Genomic DNA, 15,310 nt, shown 5'->3' with positions numbered 1-15,310 from the left:
CGTGCAGGATGAAACAAGGTCTGTGCAGTGATCTCCGAGAACTCCAAAAGCCCTGTGTGTCAGCATGGCCCCACTATGAAGCAGTGTAAGACAGCACACACTCAGCAGCAGAACTTCACTGCAACCCCTTCACACAACTCCTGGGGAAAGGCTTGGTCTGAGCTCCAGGACACGGACGCTGGATGGGGCTGCCACGGGCAGAGCCTTCGCCTGGCACCTCCTGCAGGGCTGTGTTTCAGGCCAATGACATGTCATGCAGCTGGGTGAAATGAGGTGGCTGCAGCTTTCCACTCACTGCTGCCCTGCCTCCTGTCAATTCAACAGCTCAGGAAAGCGCTCCGCAAACACGTCCAGGCTCAAAACGTCCCCAGGTTCCCCCTGTGGCCAGCGGCATCTCCGAGGCAGCAGGTACCATACCTAACTTAGCAATGTAAATAAACCTCTATTTGCTTAGAAACTCTTGATTGCATACAGCTGGGGGGGCAGGGGGGTGGCGGGGAAGATACAAAACTTAACCGGTAACTTCAGAAAAAATAAGGAGAGAGAGGAGGAAAATACAGCCAGCTATGTGTCTGAAAGCAAAGTATTTAAAAATAATTTAGGTCTAAATAGCTGGGTTTGGAATGCTAACAGTGAGCTATTTTTTGTCCTTGTTCCCAGAAAGGCAGTCTCAACTCTCTACCTCTAGAACTGCTCGTAAGTGGCTCAGAACAAAAGCAGATGAGTGGGATATTTTCCCCAAAAAGCAGTGACCTGGTGAGGCTGTGCCAGTTGGTGCGGGAAGGTGTTCAGAAATCCCAGGCCCACCCAGAAGAAGCAGGCTGAAGAACAGGTTACAAACATAAACCATTCATCCATCAGCTCCTATGCCCTGACAAGGCAACAGAAAGGCTGGGTCCATCATCATTTTGTCTCAGAATACCATGAGCTGTGTCAGTGAAAAACTGCCAGCCAGCTCACACTGATGTCAGTAGCAAAACCTTAAAACACATTTTTCTTTCAACTGTTGCTATATTTACTAAGCAGAGAGACCGATACTCTAATGTTTTGCTCACTTATTATTTCACACTATTTAACTACAGAATAATTGTCAGAATTACTGTGCTGATGCTCTCTCATTCCCACAGTTACTTAAGCCATCAGCCTGATGGCAGAAAAATTCTGGAGGCCTTGTTCAACTGGGAACAGCCAGTAACAAAGGAAAAAGACTTTTCTCAGGTCTGGCTCTTCTCTTACATATCTTCATACAAACTTGTGGCAGCAGCTCATCTCTTTTTGACCACACAGATCAATTAGTGTAAGTTCCTCTTAACTGGTGCTTTTTGGCAGAAAGCACCCAGTGACTGAAGCTCCCCAAGAAGCAGCAGCAGAAATGTGTCTGTCACACACACACACAACCATGCAACGCACCGTGCCACCAGTATGGTGTTTTCTGGCTTGTTTTTCAAAGATATCTACGTAAGATACATTTGATCCTCATCCAGACAGGCTCTTGTGTAGCACAAAATCACAAAACCAAACTTTTTTTCTTTTGTATTTCGGGTTTTCTTAATATATTAGACATTTTTTTCCTTTTTGGGAGAAAATGCAGTTCACATTATTAAGATTCTATGATAAACTTGAAATATTTGGTTTGGTTTCCAAAAGACATCTGTGTGTGTGTCTGCATCTGTATCTAACCCTGTTTCATCCTCCCTCCCAATCCCTTTTGTCCCATTTGAAAAAGTCACAGAGCTCCAACAGGCATTAGAAAACTTGAAAATATTAGTTTCTTAAAAGTTGTATCTTCTTAAAATATCAGTGGCTAAAGAAAGAAGGGAAACTGTAAAGCTGTCCTCTGAACCCAGCTATTACCAAACATCAGTGAATCCAACATAAGCCACAAATCCATAAGAAATTGAGGCCTCATTGCTCACTTACTCAGAGAACTACTTGTAATATCTGTCTATAAAGGTTTGACTGCCCAAGCTGGCTTCAAATAACATAAAGCTAATGAGAGCTGTAGGGGAAGATGAACAGTAGATACCAGGGACAATTTTCCAAAGGGATGTAACAGGAAAGGGCGAGGTGCGTTCACTGCTTTTCACAACTGGGCTCTTTACACACCCAAATAATCCAGAAAACATACAAAAATTTAGTGCTGCCGATGTATCTGGTAAGAAATAAGCAACAACAGAAGACAAGCCTCTTCTTCAAAATCACTGTGAGTGATTTTGAGCCTCAAATATTCCACAGCTGATTTGAAGACAACACTGTTGTTCTGAAACCCAAATCTACTTCTAAATCAGTATTTTGGAGGTTGCTTCAGGATATGGCAGATGCTTCATGGGAACCAGTTCTGTGGGGGCTCATGGAATAGAGAGAAGGTAAAAATCAAAATTGGGCCAGAATTGCAGAGGGCCAAAAATTGCCATTCTGTTGCCAAATCACTTATGTAACACAAGGCAAGAAATGTCACCCACTGCTACTGCATTCCCTCCAAATCCAGCAGATGAGATGAAGATTGTCCTAGAAAGACAACATGTCTTGATTTGAAGATCCCAACTGGTGCAGAATCCATAAGCTCACTTAGGAAAATAACCTCATAATGAAAAGCCTTCATTCTAGCTCTTGCATGGATTTACCTGATTGTTAGCCTTGGTAGACTAAAGTGCCCTGAAGCTGGCAGCTCAGGTAATTTCTGCCCTTCCATTGTGTGCTCCTGATCCTAAAAATGAAGGAAAGGTAATACAGAGAGTATTGATAGAGCCACTAAACACAGTACTTTTCAGGATTGCTCCTTTTGTGTTGACAGCTCTCTAAGCAGTAATGGGCTGTTAAATGTGGGCTGTTCACCAGAGCTTGAAAAGGAATAAATAATTCAGCAGGAAGAAATAAATTTCTTACTAACCCTGTCTTTGAGACCTCTTTATCTTTTAAAAACGCAAAATACAGCAGAAGAGAAGTCTATGTCAAACGCCCATGGAGCACAGGACAAATGAAAGCGGTGAACTTAACGGGGTGCAACAGCACAGTGGGACTTCCCTTCCCAGGTGGCTTCAGGAATAACCAACGGAGAGCAATGGGGCAAGAATAAAAGTTACTTTATCAGCAAACCTCGTGGCTGCTAGTAAAGCAAATGGGAACTGCCACTGCTCTCCTCTTCTGGGACTGGACCCATTTGGATGAAGGCAGTGATTAAAACACGTAAAGATGATCACTGTGGCTGCAGAGATGCCTTTCACACACAGCTGTTCTGCATCCTGGGCCTTTTGTGCTTGCTGGGAAGATAGTGGTCACTTTCAGCATCAGGCTTGAAGCTTCTGGGGATGGAATTTTCCTAGCTCTTTCTTTAAATTTTCAAAGTTCCTGATATATAATTACCACACAGTTAAACACTGTGCAGATACTATGTTGTCCTTACCCTCTGAAAACTTGTGGGTAGGTTGGTTTGCTTACTCTCATTTCCAGCATTTTAAAATAGATTGGAAATATGTACTTCTCTATAAATAGTTAATTAGGGGTTTTATATAGTCAAGAAGGCTGTGCTAGTTAAGGGGGGCTCTTAATTTATTCAAAGCTTGCTTCCAACAACCTTTTCTTTTTCTGGTCACTAAGTATTCCCCAGAAATTAAATTAAATTGTGTTTTGTATTCAAAGCAGTCATTCACTCCAAAGCCTGCATCAACAGGGAAAATTAGATCTAAAGATACTGACATTTCCTGATTCAATTAACCCTGAGGAGGTAAAAATTTCATGAATGAAATGAGAAGGCAAATTGTTAGCAGATACATTTCTAGTGATTACAGTTCTAAGTATTCATAAGGAAAAACAGCAGCACAGATCCTCAATAAGGGTAAATTATTAGTTCAGTGCTGTGCTGGTGATTTACAACAGCTGAAGAACCACAATCAATTTAGGAAGTCTGAGAAATCTGTTTCTGAAAGCTATTCCCAAAAATGCCTATTAATAAGATAGATAATTGGACAACCAACCCCCTACTAACAGTTAAATGAAACCTGATACAGTAAAAAGTGGCTGTGCAGGCAGTGTTTTTCTCTACCTAATTCATGTTTGTTGACTAGAGAAATGGCAAAATGCACATATTGCAGCTGACACAGAATATTCTGGGCTCTTGTGGTGTGAGTTGGAACCTGAAGCAATGGAGCTTCACAGCAGGTGTCAGCTATTCTCTATTCCTTTAATTATTTAGGGTCAGCTATTTCGCTGTGGTGCAGGCAAGGGGACCTTTCCTCCCTGGTTGTACTGCAAGAGTGCTCTGATTTTATGCATGCCACAGTACTCAGCTTGCCAATCAGCCCCGGCTGGAAAATCAAGTAACGTGGGTTGCTGAAGACACCCATCTCCAACCAACGGATGGGCTTTGTTAAGATTATATGCAACAGATTTCTCTCAGCTGCTTTGGCAAGCTCAGGAGCATGGCTAGTCTGCCCCTACAGTCTAATTCAAAGCTCACATGTCCTGCAGAGTCCTTGGAGCTGCCTCCCTTGTGCTGTTTTTGTGGAAGTTGCCACAGCCACCCCAGCAATCTGCCCTTGCTTTCTCTGAGAACAGAAGAACAACCTCTTTCTATCACCTCCTGCCTCTCTCCCTGCCTTTTCCTGCACTGGGCAGTGAAACTCACGTAGTAATCAGGAGACAAAACTATTTCCTCCCTTAATTCTCTGTAAGACGTCTTGATTAATGTTTTCTTTGTATACACCAGAACATTTCCAGCTTCAGGCACACCAGCAGCACTCAGATGCATAATCTTCTTACAACTAATCTCTCTCTACGGTGAGCATTATGTACAAAGACTACAAACAGAACAACTGCAGGCAAAACCAGGCCCTGAATGCCTACATTGAGAAAAAGACATCCCAAGTCGTTCCTGCTGGGGATCCCTAACACAGGACTAAGAAATTTCAAGGTAGGGTCACATAGGGCAGAATGTTTTTATTTGACATGTAGGAAAACCTCATCTTCAGAATCATCTCTGGCTTGGATAAACATCTGTGAGCAAACAGCAGCCCATCACTAAAGTCATGCAGTGTTTGGGAAAGGGATCACTGCAACCTTATGGCTTAGGAAAGGGCACTGCAATAAGCACTACCTACACAGTCCTCATGCGGTTTGCTTTTTTCCATAAAACAGTTGCAACTGACTCAGGAAATGTTACACTGGCGATTTCTTCCAGCTAAGAATATCGAGTGGGTTGCTGAAATGAATGCTTAATGATTTTTACATCTACCTCCTCTGCCCTTTAAACTATAAATTGATTGTTATGCAAAGGCTATTAATTTAACAAAGCATATTAAATTTCCCACTAGAACTGAGGAGCTTCTCCTGACTTAGCACTCCACTGGTCTTTCCCCGTGTTAACTGCATAGATCATACCTCACTTGCTGTAATTACAACTAGTACATCAACATTAATTATTTCCCTGGTAATGGCAGGTGCATGCAGAATTGAAGGTCTAACCCACACTACCAGAAGGATGAGAAAGTCTCCAGCATTCAGTGAAAAATAGGAGTGAGACCCTTTCCTGCAGATCTTTTTATCTCAGTCCCTCACTTTATTTTCAGTAAATCATACTTTGCATAATCTCCTTTAGCCCCCAGTTCCTGAAGGCATCTCAATTCAATATAGCTCATGCAAAGGCATTTTCTTGAAGCACCAATCTATTCAGGAAGGTAAAGTGCTTGCTTGGAATCCTCTTCAGCCCTTTAATCCCATGTTCTAATATTTTCAACTGAAGAGATAAATCACACCTGTTAAGTATATACCAAGCACCTTATCCATCTCACTGAATTTTTATTTAAAGCTTACCATTATTTGTTACTGATATCTCTCATCAGTGTTCTTTTGAGCAGGAAAAGAAAGACAAAACTCAGATTAGCAAAGACTCCCCACCAAAACATAAAGTACAAGGAAGCACGTGTGCAGTGTATAGGAAGAAATGTGCCATCACAGATCACAACTCATCTCCTGATGCAATTTTCATAACAAACTAGCCAAGAAATTCCAGTAAGTATTCACTTTGAGACAAACTCAGGAATCAGATCTCTGTCTCTAAATTTCTGTTCATCTAGAAATACTTCCATACATCTTTAATTGAAAGTTTCACAGGGATGACACAAGCATTCACAGTTGCTTCTCAGCAGTGAACTCAATGCAAAATCAAGGTATAAGCACAACTTGGGCACATGCACACAAATTACCCTTCAGCTAGGTCACTGGAGTGGGGCTACAAGGAAGGCATCCAAGGCAGGCTAGAAATGATAGCTGAGAAATCAAACGAGCACCACATGGCCAGTTCATTCTGAAATCTATGCTGGTGCCTGCTACTTGCTCAAGCTTGTTCAGGTAAGCAGATATAAGCCACCTCACTTGCAATACAGATGACCCTTGAAACCCTGCTGCTTGTGCTGGAAGTGTGGGCACAGCTCCTGGGCAGCACACAGTGATTTGGCACTGCACATCCAAGCCAAAAGGCAACACTCCCTTTGACATCCATGGGCACGAGGCTCAGGCACAGACATGGTACAAAAGGTTAGGCACTAAAAAACAGTGTTGAAAGCTTTGTACTAGTTAAGGAAATAAGCACTCACTTATTAATTTCAATATAAATAATATTAGGCCCAAAGATGAAAATACTGGACATATAACTAAAAACTCACCACCTCAAAAGCAGACTTGAAGTGCTCTGCTTCCTTTTTGTTGTGGTTATTGATATCGACAGCTCATCCACCAGTGGCAGTTTTCATTTGAGGCCCACTGTGAACACAACATCTCCAGTCCTGGGCATTTCTGGAGCAAGTCTCTGAGTCCCATGAACAGTATTAATGAATTACATAATGGTAAACCACATCCACCTTTGACACATTGAGCTTTCCAGTAATTCTCCATAACTCACACAGTTCATATTGCTTGGGGAATGGCTATCCCACATCCCCTCATGCCCTGAAGTTTCAACGTGTGCTGTTAGCAATACCTTCCAATGACCTCCCACACAATCCTTTCTAACTGTAACTGAATATCTAAGAGAACAGCTTTCTAATAACCCATTTTTTCTAGAGATACCTCCAGGGTGAGAGACCCCAGGCTCTGGTAAGGGCCAGCCTGATGGATTCATGACGACAGGCTTTGGGAAGAGGAAGCCCAGTCCCTCATGGAACCTGCCATCTCCACTCCTGCAGGGGCTGACAGGATTTGGGATAAACTCAGGGCAGTGAGATATGGTATCAGGTACACAGAACCATAAATAAGACAGTAACTTAGCTGCTTTAGCTAAAGCTATTGGAGATTTAAAGCCATGAAAAGAACACTTTGCTTTGGACAGGAGGGCAGTTACATCATTTGCAAGCAGGCCACATCTTCAAGGTCAGTTCTTGCCTTGATATTTTTCTTTGAAAATACCATATTAAAGAGCATCATTACAGCCTCATCCTGCTATCTAAATCACATAATGAGATCATATTCCCTTTTAACAGAAGCATTCTACTTTTAATGACATTTTTAAAAATCCCAGATGACTGCAAGCCTCACTGATGGCTTTCTATGATATCCACCTCTGCCTTTATACAATTAAGTCTAAAAAGATTGTGCCTTGGGGCCACATTCCCACCACACAATTACTAGGAAATACCAAACTAATTTGAAGACCAGCTTTCATGCTTGATAGGGTCCTTCTGACATTATTCCCTTGTTTGTGAAATACTGCCCCCTCGTAACAAAGTAAACCAAAATCAATTTCTACCTCAAGTCTGTTAAGCCATTCCCAGGCTTGGGCTCCAAAGGGAACTTTGACACAGCAGTAAGGCAAAGGTAATGGCAGGAAAGGATGTTTACAGACCATCTTACAAGACAGAAAACAAGCGCTGTTCAATACCACAAAGATTCAGTTCCAGATTATGCCATGAGCATCTACTATCCCAAAGAATTTTAGATTATAAGTGTATTTCTGGTTTGACATCTTGTATAACAAACTATATTTCCACCCAGTGGCTCTGACCCCAAGCCTACTAAATTGTAGCTAACCAGCTCCCCTACTTCTGAAGAACAGGCAAACAATGGAGAAATGACCACATCCTGTGGGGCTCCAATCACGCTGAATTTTCCACTTCTCTACTTTCTTGTTCCTCCTATCAGATTCAGACAGGATCTGTAAATCTCAGGGGCCTTCATAAGGAGGGCTGAATAAACATGACCAAATAAATTTTAAGGAAGTACATCTATTTTTGAAGAGATCCTTATATGCCCCTGTTCAGCTTTTCAGACTTTTGGGCACTGTAGTATACCAAGATCTGTTGTACAGTGGTTTAAATTTAGAATCCACCTATACTTCCTCTGATATAGCCAGTCTCCCTGAAATTCTACGGGAAATTAATATACTGAGTATCTTTGCATAAACCCCACCCTATTTCTCAGATGAGAGCATCCAGCTCTTCCTTCAACAATAGTTGTAAGACGGTACTGCAGTTATTTTGGTCCTAAATTTTTAATTAAAAATCTCTGCAGGAGGAGGAAAACTAGACAACTCACAAGGAGCATGTAGGGTGGGATTTATGCTGTGTTAAATGACCCCAAAGGACTCAAACCATGCAAAGGCTGATTGAGCATGCACGATGAAACCCACTCTCAGCCTCAGTTCTCAGGATGAAAACCTTTCTGTGCCTACCTCAGTCCCTCCTTCTCTCCCAGTTTACCTCACACAGTGAAAACAAGCAGACAGGATAAACTCTTTGCACTGGGGCTTTCCTCTGATTCAGCCGGAGGGAATTTTAGGCACACAGCTGGATTAGCACACCCACGTCATAAAAATTTCACAGTGTATTTGTCTTTGCCCATCTCCTTTTACCTGTTCAACTAAAACTATCCCAGTATTTTTGCCAGTGACTACTCTGCTACTCATATAATTGTTCCACTACCAGGGGCAGCATGCTGGACATAAGCAAGACTGAAACTGAGTTATCAGCCATAAGCTAAAGCCCTGGAGAATCAGGACTCCCAGGCCTGTGGGGAGCAAACCTAACAATACAGCTCTTGATAAAAGACAACAAATCTGAAAAGCTGTGGAATTCAGGAATAGGGCTATTCTCATCACTTTAAAGATAACCTATACTGACACCAGCTTTTTTTGTCACTGAATGGAAAGATCCAGGCAAAAAAAAAAAAAAAAAAAAAAAAATCCAAACTGAAACAACAGTATAGCTCAGCTACAAACCCTCCTGGTTACAAGCACGGGCAACTGGAAATACGAGGGGGGGATCAAAACTACCCCTGCCTGGAGAGCTGGGAGCTCCCAGCTGGGGAGGGTAAGGGAAGCACTAACCATGCAGCACAACACCAACACAAGGATGTCCATGCCAGTTCCAGCACTGCCACGGGGCAGGGAAGAGAGCTCAAAGGAGGATATGGAGAACAAGGGGCACCTGCAGACCCCGCTTCTATAGATTTATGGATCACACTGACCTTCAATGGCTCCATGCCAAAAGAACAAATGTGGCTTTAAGCAAACATAAATCCCTGCCTCCCACACAAATGTGAGCTGAGGTCTGGCCCAAAAGGAAGATCAGGTCCTCAGTGTCCAAACTGGCCTTGTCTGAAAGGAAGCCAAACACAATACAGCCAGTTCACAGCATTTTCTTTATCGCAGTGCTAGGGGTAGCTATACAATGCTTTCCAATACAGAACACAGCAATTTATCACAGAGAGACAGGAGGTAGCAGGAAACACTTCCATTTTCTCTGCTATGGAAAGGAAGTGACAAAGAGAAGGGCTAAAAGGTGACAGACAGTTTTTATGAGGCTGGACTCCAGGCCCTCTCAGGGCTGACCAGCTCTTCTTCTCCACACCAGGAAAAAAGTGATAGGCTTCAGCAATGTGAGTCTCACACAACAGGAGCTGGAGCTGCCACACTGTGACTTCTCAAGACAAACAAACCAAAATGAATGAAAATATCTGTACTCTGTCAGATCCCCAGGCTGTGTAAATCAGGGAAGTTCTGTGGCCTCCTTAGCAGGGTGATGCTAACTGACAGTGGGGAGTGCAGGGCTGAGCATCTAGCTGGTGTAACAGAGGCAAGAGCCCATGGTGCTTCCTGGCTTCCCTGGATTTGGTCTGTGTTAGAAAAGCAGGCTTCAAAGTGGTTGCTGCCTACAAGCTCCAAACACAGAAGAGTTTATAAATGCAAGAGCCCAGATGGGAAAGATATGAAAAGTTTGGGAGGGCAACAGGGGAAAGAATAAACAAATATCTCTGAAATGAAGTAAGGAAGCACTTAAAATGGCAGAAGGCTAGATGGTCTGTACAGACTTCGTGGTGCCTCTAAAAGGTACAAAATCTTTAACATCCATGGTTGTGCACATGTACCAAATTCCCCTACAGGGCAGAAACACAGGCTGCTATTACCAACTGCTCTAACAAACACTATTGCTCAGCCATTAGCAATCAGGAGGCACAGCAATCCAAAGTGTTAGGAGCTGTACAAACACATAACAAATAATTGCCTCTGACTCAAAAAGCATATTGGGCTTCTATCATCTCAAGCAGCACTTGGACCCAAACATATTTGCTAAACAGCAACAGACTACAGCAGCTAATGTCTGAGTGAAGCAGAGAAAACTAAAGAGCGCAACATTTTAATGTCTTCCCCTCGATCAGGTCAGCTCATTCAGTGCCTTTCGCAGCAAAACTAATCTTCCACTGCAGTCATCTCTTCATCTTTAGAGAAATGTATAAACACAGATATTAACAGCTTCTCTCCTGTGCAGCATCACCTCAGACATGGGTGATGAGACTGCTGTAAGGACAACTGGGCCTTTTATAATGAACAATTTCCTATCTGGTTAAAAGTGAAGGCGAGGAGACAGACAAAAAGGAGCTTTTCAAAACTGCTCACCAGTCTATTCTGCAGACTCCTGTGGGAGTGGGGCCAAGCTGGGACTGCCTCTGTCTGTCAATCTCACATGAACTGTCCTGACTGCAAACCATGCTGCCAAGAGATGCAGGCAAGGACCTGTCTGATGTCTTTGCCTCTCCTTCCAGGACTGCCAATGTTGCTGGACTCTTTAAGGTGAAAGATCAGCTGTTGACAGCTTTAGTTCCCACCCGATGCAAACAGAACAGACAAAACCCATGAGTCAGCTCAGGGAAAGAAGTAATGTAACCCATCAAAAGGACTCCCACAGATCACTTTCCTCCTAGAAAGAGGCAGCAAAGACCAGGGCAAGCTGGACACCAGGCTGGGTTACAACCCAGCTGCAGATTTGTTCACGGTCAGCTGCTTGCTCTTGACGACCATACACCAGTTTTACCAACTGCTGCCTGCCTGTGCCACCCTGGCAGCCCCAGCACCACCCAGCTGCAGCCCCAGCCTGCAGGCAGAGACCCAGCCTGCTCACAGGAGTCACCTCTGCCACCATCACTGCAGTCGTGGGGACTCACAGAACTCAGGGAAAAAACAGCAGAGAAAATTTGCACCTTGCTCTGCAAAACAAGCCGCTTGCAGTTTGGAAAGCTGTTCCCCAGGCAGTGCTCAGTCTGGAGGTAATGAAGTTGAGAAATGCAGCATGGAAATGGCACTCACCACAAGCAAAGGTGGGAATTAAATGAGACAGAGGTGACACTAACTCATAGGAGGAAACTATTAGGTTCTGTGAAAATTTACTTCCCTCAACAACCTGACAGGGTAACTGTGCCAACAAGCAGCACAACAAAGCACGTTCCTTCTAACAGAGCTTTGCAGTTTCCTAATGGCACCAGCTTCTCCCCCCTCCATAAACTCCTTCACGTTACTATCACCTTGAAATAACTTAAAATAACCTCTTACCTTGCAGAAGAAAAGGATCCCACTTACTTTTTCTGGTAGAAGAGAACCTAAAAGCTTTAGTTAGGTCCCATGTTTCCAGACATCTGTCATCAGGCATGTGCAATTAAGACAGTTCTTCCCCAGAAGAGCCTAGTCTATCAGTGGTACTGCCTTCCCAAAAAGCTCTGAATATAAAGTGATTTTGGTAGCAAATGTATTTCTCCTTTGCCTGCAAACACCAAGAGTCTTCCCTACACATTTCTTGCTACAAGATAGGTCCTGGTCATCTAGATTAACCCCACCAATAAGCCATGATGTTTAGGATTATAGTGTCTGATTGGAATTTTTCAAAGTTTCACTATGTACTGTTGGTCTCTACACTGCCTTGCCCTACTGATGACTGAGGTTGATGACCACAGGTGTTTCACACCCACCAGGCATTTCCCCAGTGCAAGTGGATTTTCAGGACCCATTTTTGTGACATTGCTAAAATACCTGTCTATTTCCCTGACAGCTCAAAGGCACATCCAAGTAAGCATTACTGGAATTTACATCTCTGCCACTACATTGCCAATTGGCTGCAAATAAAAGCAATGGTCAGTAATCAGTTTGGAAGTGAATAAAATCTTAGGTACTTTATTTATAAATAAACAACAACCACGACTCACATGACTCACAGTCATGACTTTATAGCCAACACACTGGCCAGTTCTTAGTTTCTTAACTGTGAATAATACTTAATATTTAACATAATGACAGTAACACCAAGCCTTTCCACTGTACCTCTGGTCACAAAGACAAGATTATAAATACACAGCATATTCAACACTTGCTTGTCAAAAGAGTTACTGAGGCAGCCTGCAGACCAAGACTTGTTCTATACATGATTTTGTACCAGTTGACCCATGTTAAATTACAAGTATTATTTGCTGGTGTATTTCTGATGATACAACAAAAGCATGGATGTAACCAGAGCCAAATAAAAGTGCTTTATACTGGAAGAGCTGGTTCTTCTTTCCCACAGGGGAACAAGCCACACTGGTATAAGCATGTTCATACTGGCATAGCTGAATTCGCACTAGGGGAGGGTTGTATCAATATTACAGAACAGCAGTTAAAAGGTAGTGCAAGTTGTTTACATAGGGAAGACCTAATTTTGAAGAGAATTTGCTCCTAATCTCGAAAACACTGCTAAAACTCCTAATTCTACAAGCAATTTAGACACAGAGCAGAATTGGGCTGATCATGGGTTTAGCTGAATAAAATATACCGCAAATCAATACAGACTGCTGGATAATAATAATAACAACAACAGCAACAAAAACATATGGAATGGGCACACTTTCAAGTGGGCTCTCCCTAACAAAACCAGCTATACCAACCTTTTAGGTAGGTGAGGAGATACCCAACTTACTTAGCAGCTGAGGACAGTAAAATGGCCAACCTTGTTACATCAGTCCAAATTCCTTAAAATGTCAACTGATGAAGCAAATTGCAGGATGCCACTGCCACAGCTGCTGCTATCAGAATTCAAGCCTCAAGGGAGCTAGCTGAGTGCCGGTGTGGTTTTGAGCAGACAGGCAGAAATGCAAATAGGGTGTTCAGATACTTTTAAGTCCATTAGATAGAATTCCTGCCAGTCAAAGGTTCCCAAAGCATAAGGCTACTAATGTTCAGAGAGCCCACTGAAATTGCATAAGACCATGTCCAGCCTCAGAGGCAGGCAGATGGAAACAAAGAAGAGGAAACTGAAAGGAGGGGAGTAAGAGATGAGGGGAGAAGAGGAGGCCAGGTAAAAAAAAAAAAAGGGGGAAACTGAAAGGCATAAAGAAAGAGCCTACACAAAGGGAGGATTTTAGAGAGTTACAAGAAAGTAGGAAGGTTGGGATCAGTCTTGGGGAAGGGGAAAAGGACACTCACCGCAATGCTCGCTGCCTCAGACGGCAATCACTCTTCTCTCCCACGCGACACCTGCATTCAGAGCCCCCAGCCCTTCCCCAGCTCCTCACCGCCTGCTACATGCACAGAGGGCTTTCTGATCCCCGCCTGGATGCTACTCTGCTCCAAGCTGCAGATCAGCACAGGACGCAGAGAAGACACCCGCACGCACAGCCTCTGCTCCAGGGGCACATGGCACTCAAACACATCTCCCACACGCTGCCAGCACCCTGTCTGCGATCCCAGCTCTCGCTCAGAAAACCAGGGCGACTCTCTAACCACGGCGGCTGAGGAAGAAAATCCTGAGAAGAAGCACAACGTGATTCAACCCAGTGATATGTCCAAAGAAAGCCTTAGACAATAGCCCTGACGGGTGTGATCTGTTACTGTTTGGCAGGGGAAGTTCAAGCTGCAATGCCCATCGACAATAATTAATTGTCAGGCGCTGTTAACAGTTTCGCTGCTGATCAAAGCAGCTGGGCAGCACCGGGAGAATTACAGCCAGTTGCTGTCACTTCTCAAAGCACGGCAGCAATAAACAATATGCAACTCTGTGACAGGCTCTATTCCTATCGCACATAATCTCTCACTCACTCTCATTCTGTTTCTTTTTAGTGGCTTCTTAGCACACAGAATCCCTGTGCAATCAAAAGTAAAGAAAACCAAATCGAAGCAAACAAAACCCTCCCAGTTCACTCTTTTCTGTAATTAAACTGAAAGGAATAAAGTAAATCCTTGCAAGAGTGGAATCACTCAGTGCACTCTGCACGGGACTCAGATACAAACGAGTTTGACAAAGATTTCTCGGCTGATGCAGCTGAGCAGTAAAAGCATCATTTCCTAAGCTGTACAAAACCTAAACCTGCCATGCAGCGGCAGGTTTGCCAAGCACTGGTGCAGACTTCACGTACACTAGGACAGTATTACTGCTTTGGCTTTAAAAGCAATCCAATGGATATTGCTAGTTACAGTATCCCGTGGCAATTGTACACATATTTCAGTAGGCAAGCATTTCTAATTACAGCCCTGAATCACTCTGCATCTGGAAAATATCCACATTTTTTCCTTTGTGGGTTTTCCCAATACTGCTAAATTAAGAGATAAACACAGAACACACACCTCAGACAGAGCTCGATCACAAGGCTATTTGTTTTGCTGTTGCTCTCTCCAGGATGTGCTCTTCCCTGGCCCTCATCACAGTAAAGGAAGAGTTTTGCAAAAATATCTTTATCTGCTGGTGTCACCCACTGCAGTGTATCAGTCAGTGTCTTTTTGTACACAGTTTTACACCGACTTCATTGAATCAGAACCATACAATGGCTTGGGTTGGAAGTGACCTTAAAGATCATCTCGTTCCAAACCCACAGATACAACTTCCACTAGGCCAGGTTAACCAGAGCCCCATCCAGCCTGGCCTTGAGCACTGCCAAGGATGGGACATCCACAACTTCTCTGGGAAACCTGTGCCTTATCACCCTCACAGTGAAGAATTTCTTTCTAACGCCTAATCTAAGTCTCTCCTCTTTCAGTTTAAAACAATTCTCCCTTGTCCCATCACTATCTGCCCATGTAAAACGTTGC

General features: G+C 43.4%; 1 protein-coding gene across 2 annotated transcripts in view; it reads right to left on the bottom strand.

Annotated features, from left to right (window-relative positions):
* The window catches only part of OSBPL5 (oxysterol binding protein like 5), a gene marked incomplete at its 3' end in the record, with an annotated part of 170,814 nt that overhangs the window by 97,981 nt on the left and 57,523 nt on the right, over window positions 1-15,310 (bottom strand). Inside the window, exon 1 of one of the 2 annotated variants that reach the window (XM_082284501.1) lies at window positions 13,712-13,774. The exons of the other annotated variant lie outside the window; for it this stretch is intronic. Of the gene's footprint in view, window positions 1-13,711; window positions 13,775-15,310 lie in introns of those variants that run through there. 2 annotated transcript variants of the gene reach the window in all.

Source organism: Coloeus monedula (assembly GCF_965178545.1).
Source record: "Coloeus monedula genome assembly, chromosome: 6".
Lineage (NCBI taxonomy): Eukaryota > Metazoa > Chordata > Aves > Passeriformes > Corvidae > Coloeus > Coloeus monedula.
The sequence above is the reverse complement of the archived record's forward strand: the minus strand, read 5'-3'. Positions and strand labels throughout refer to the sequence as shown.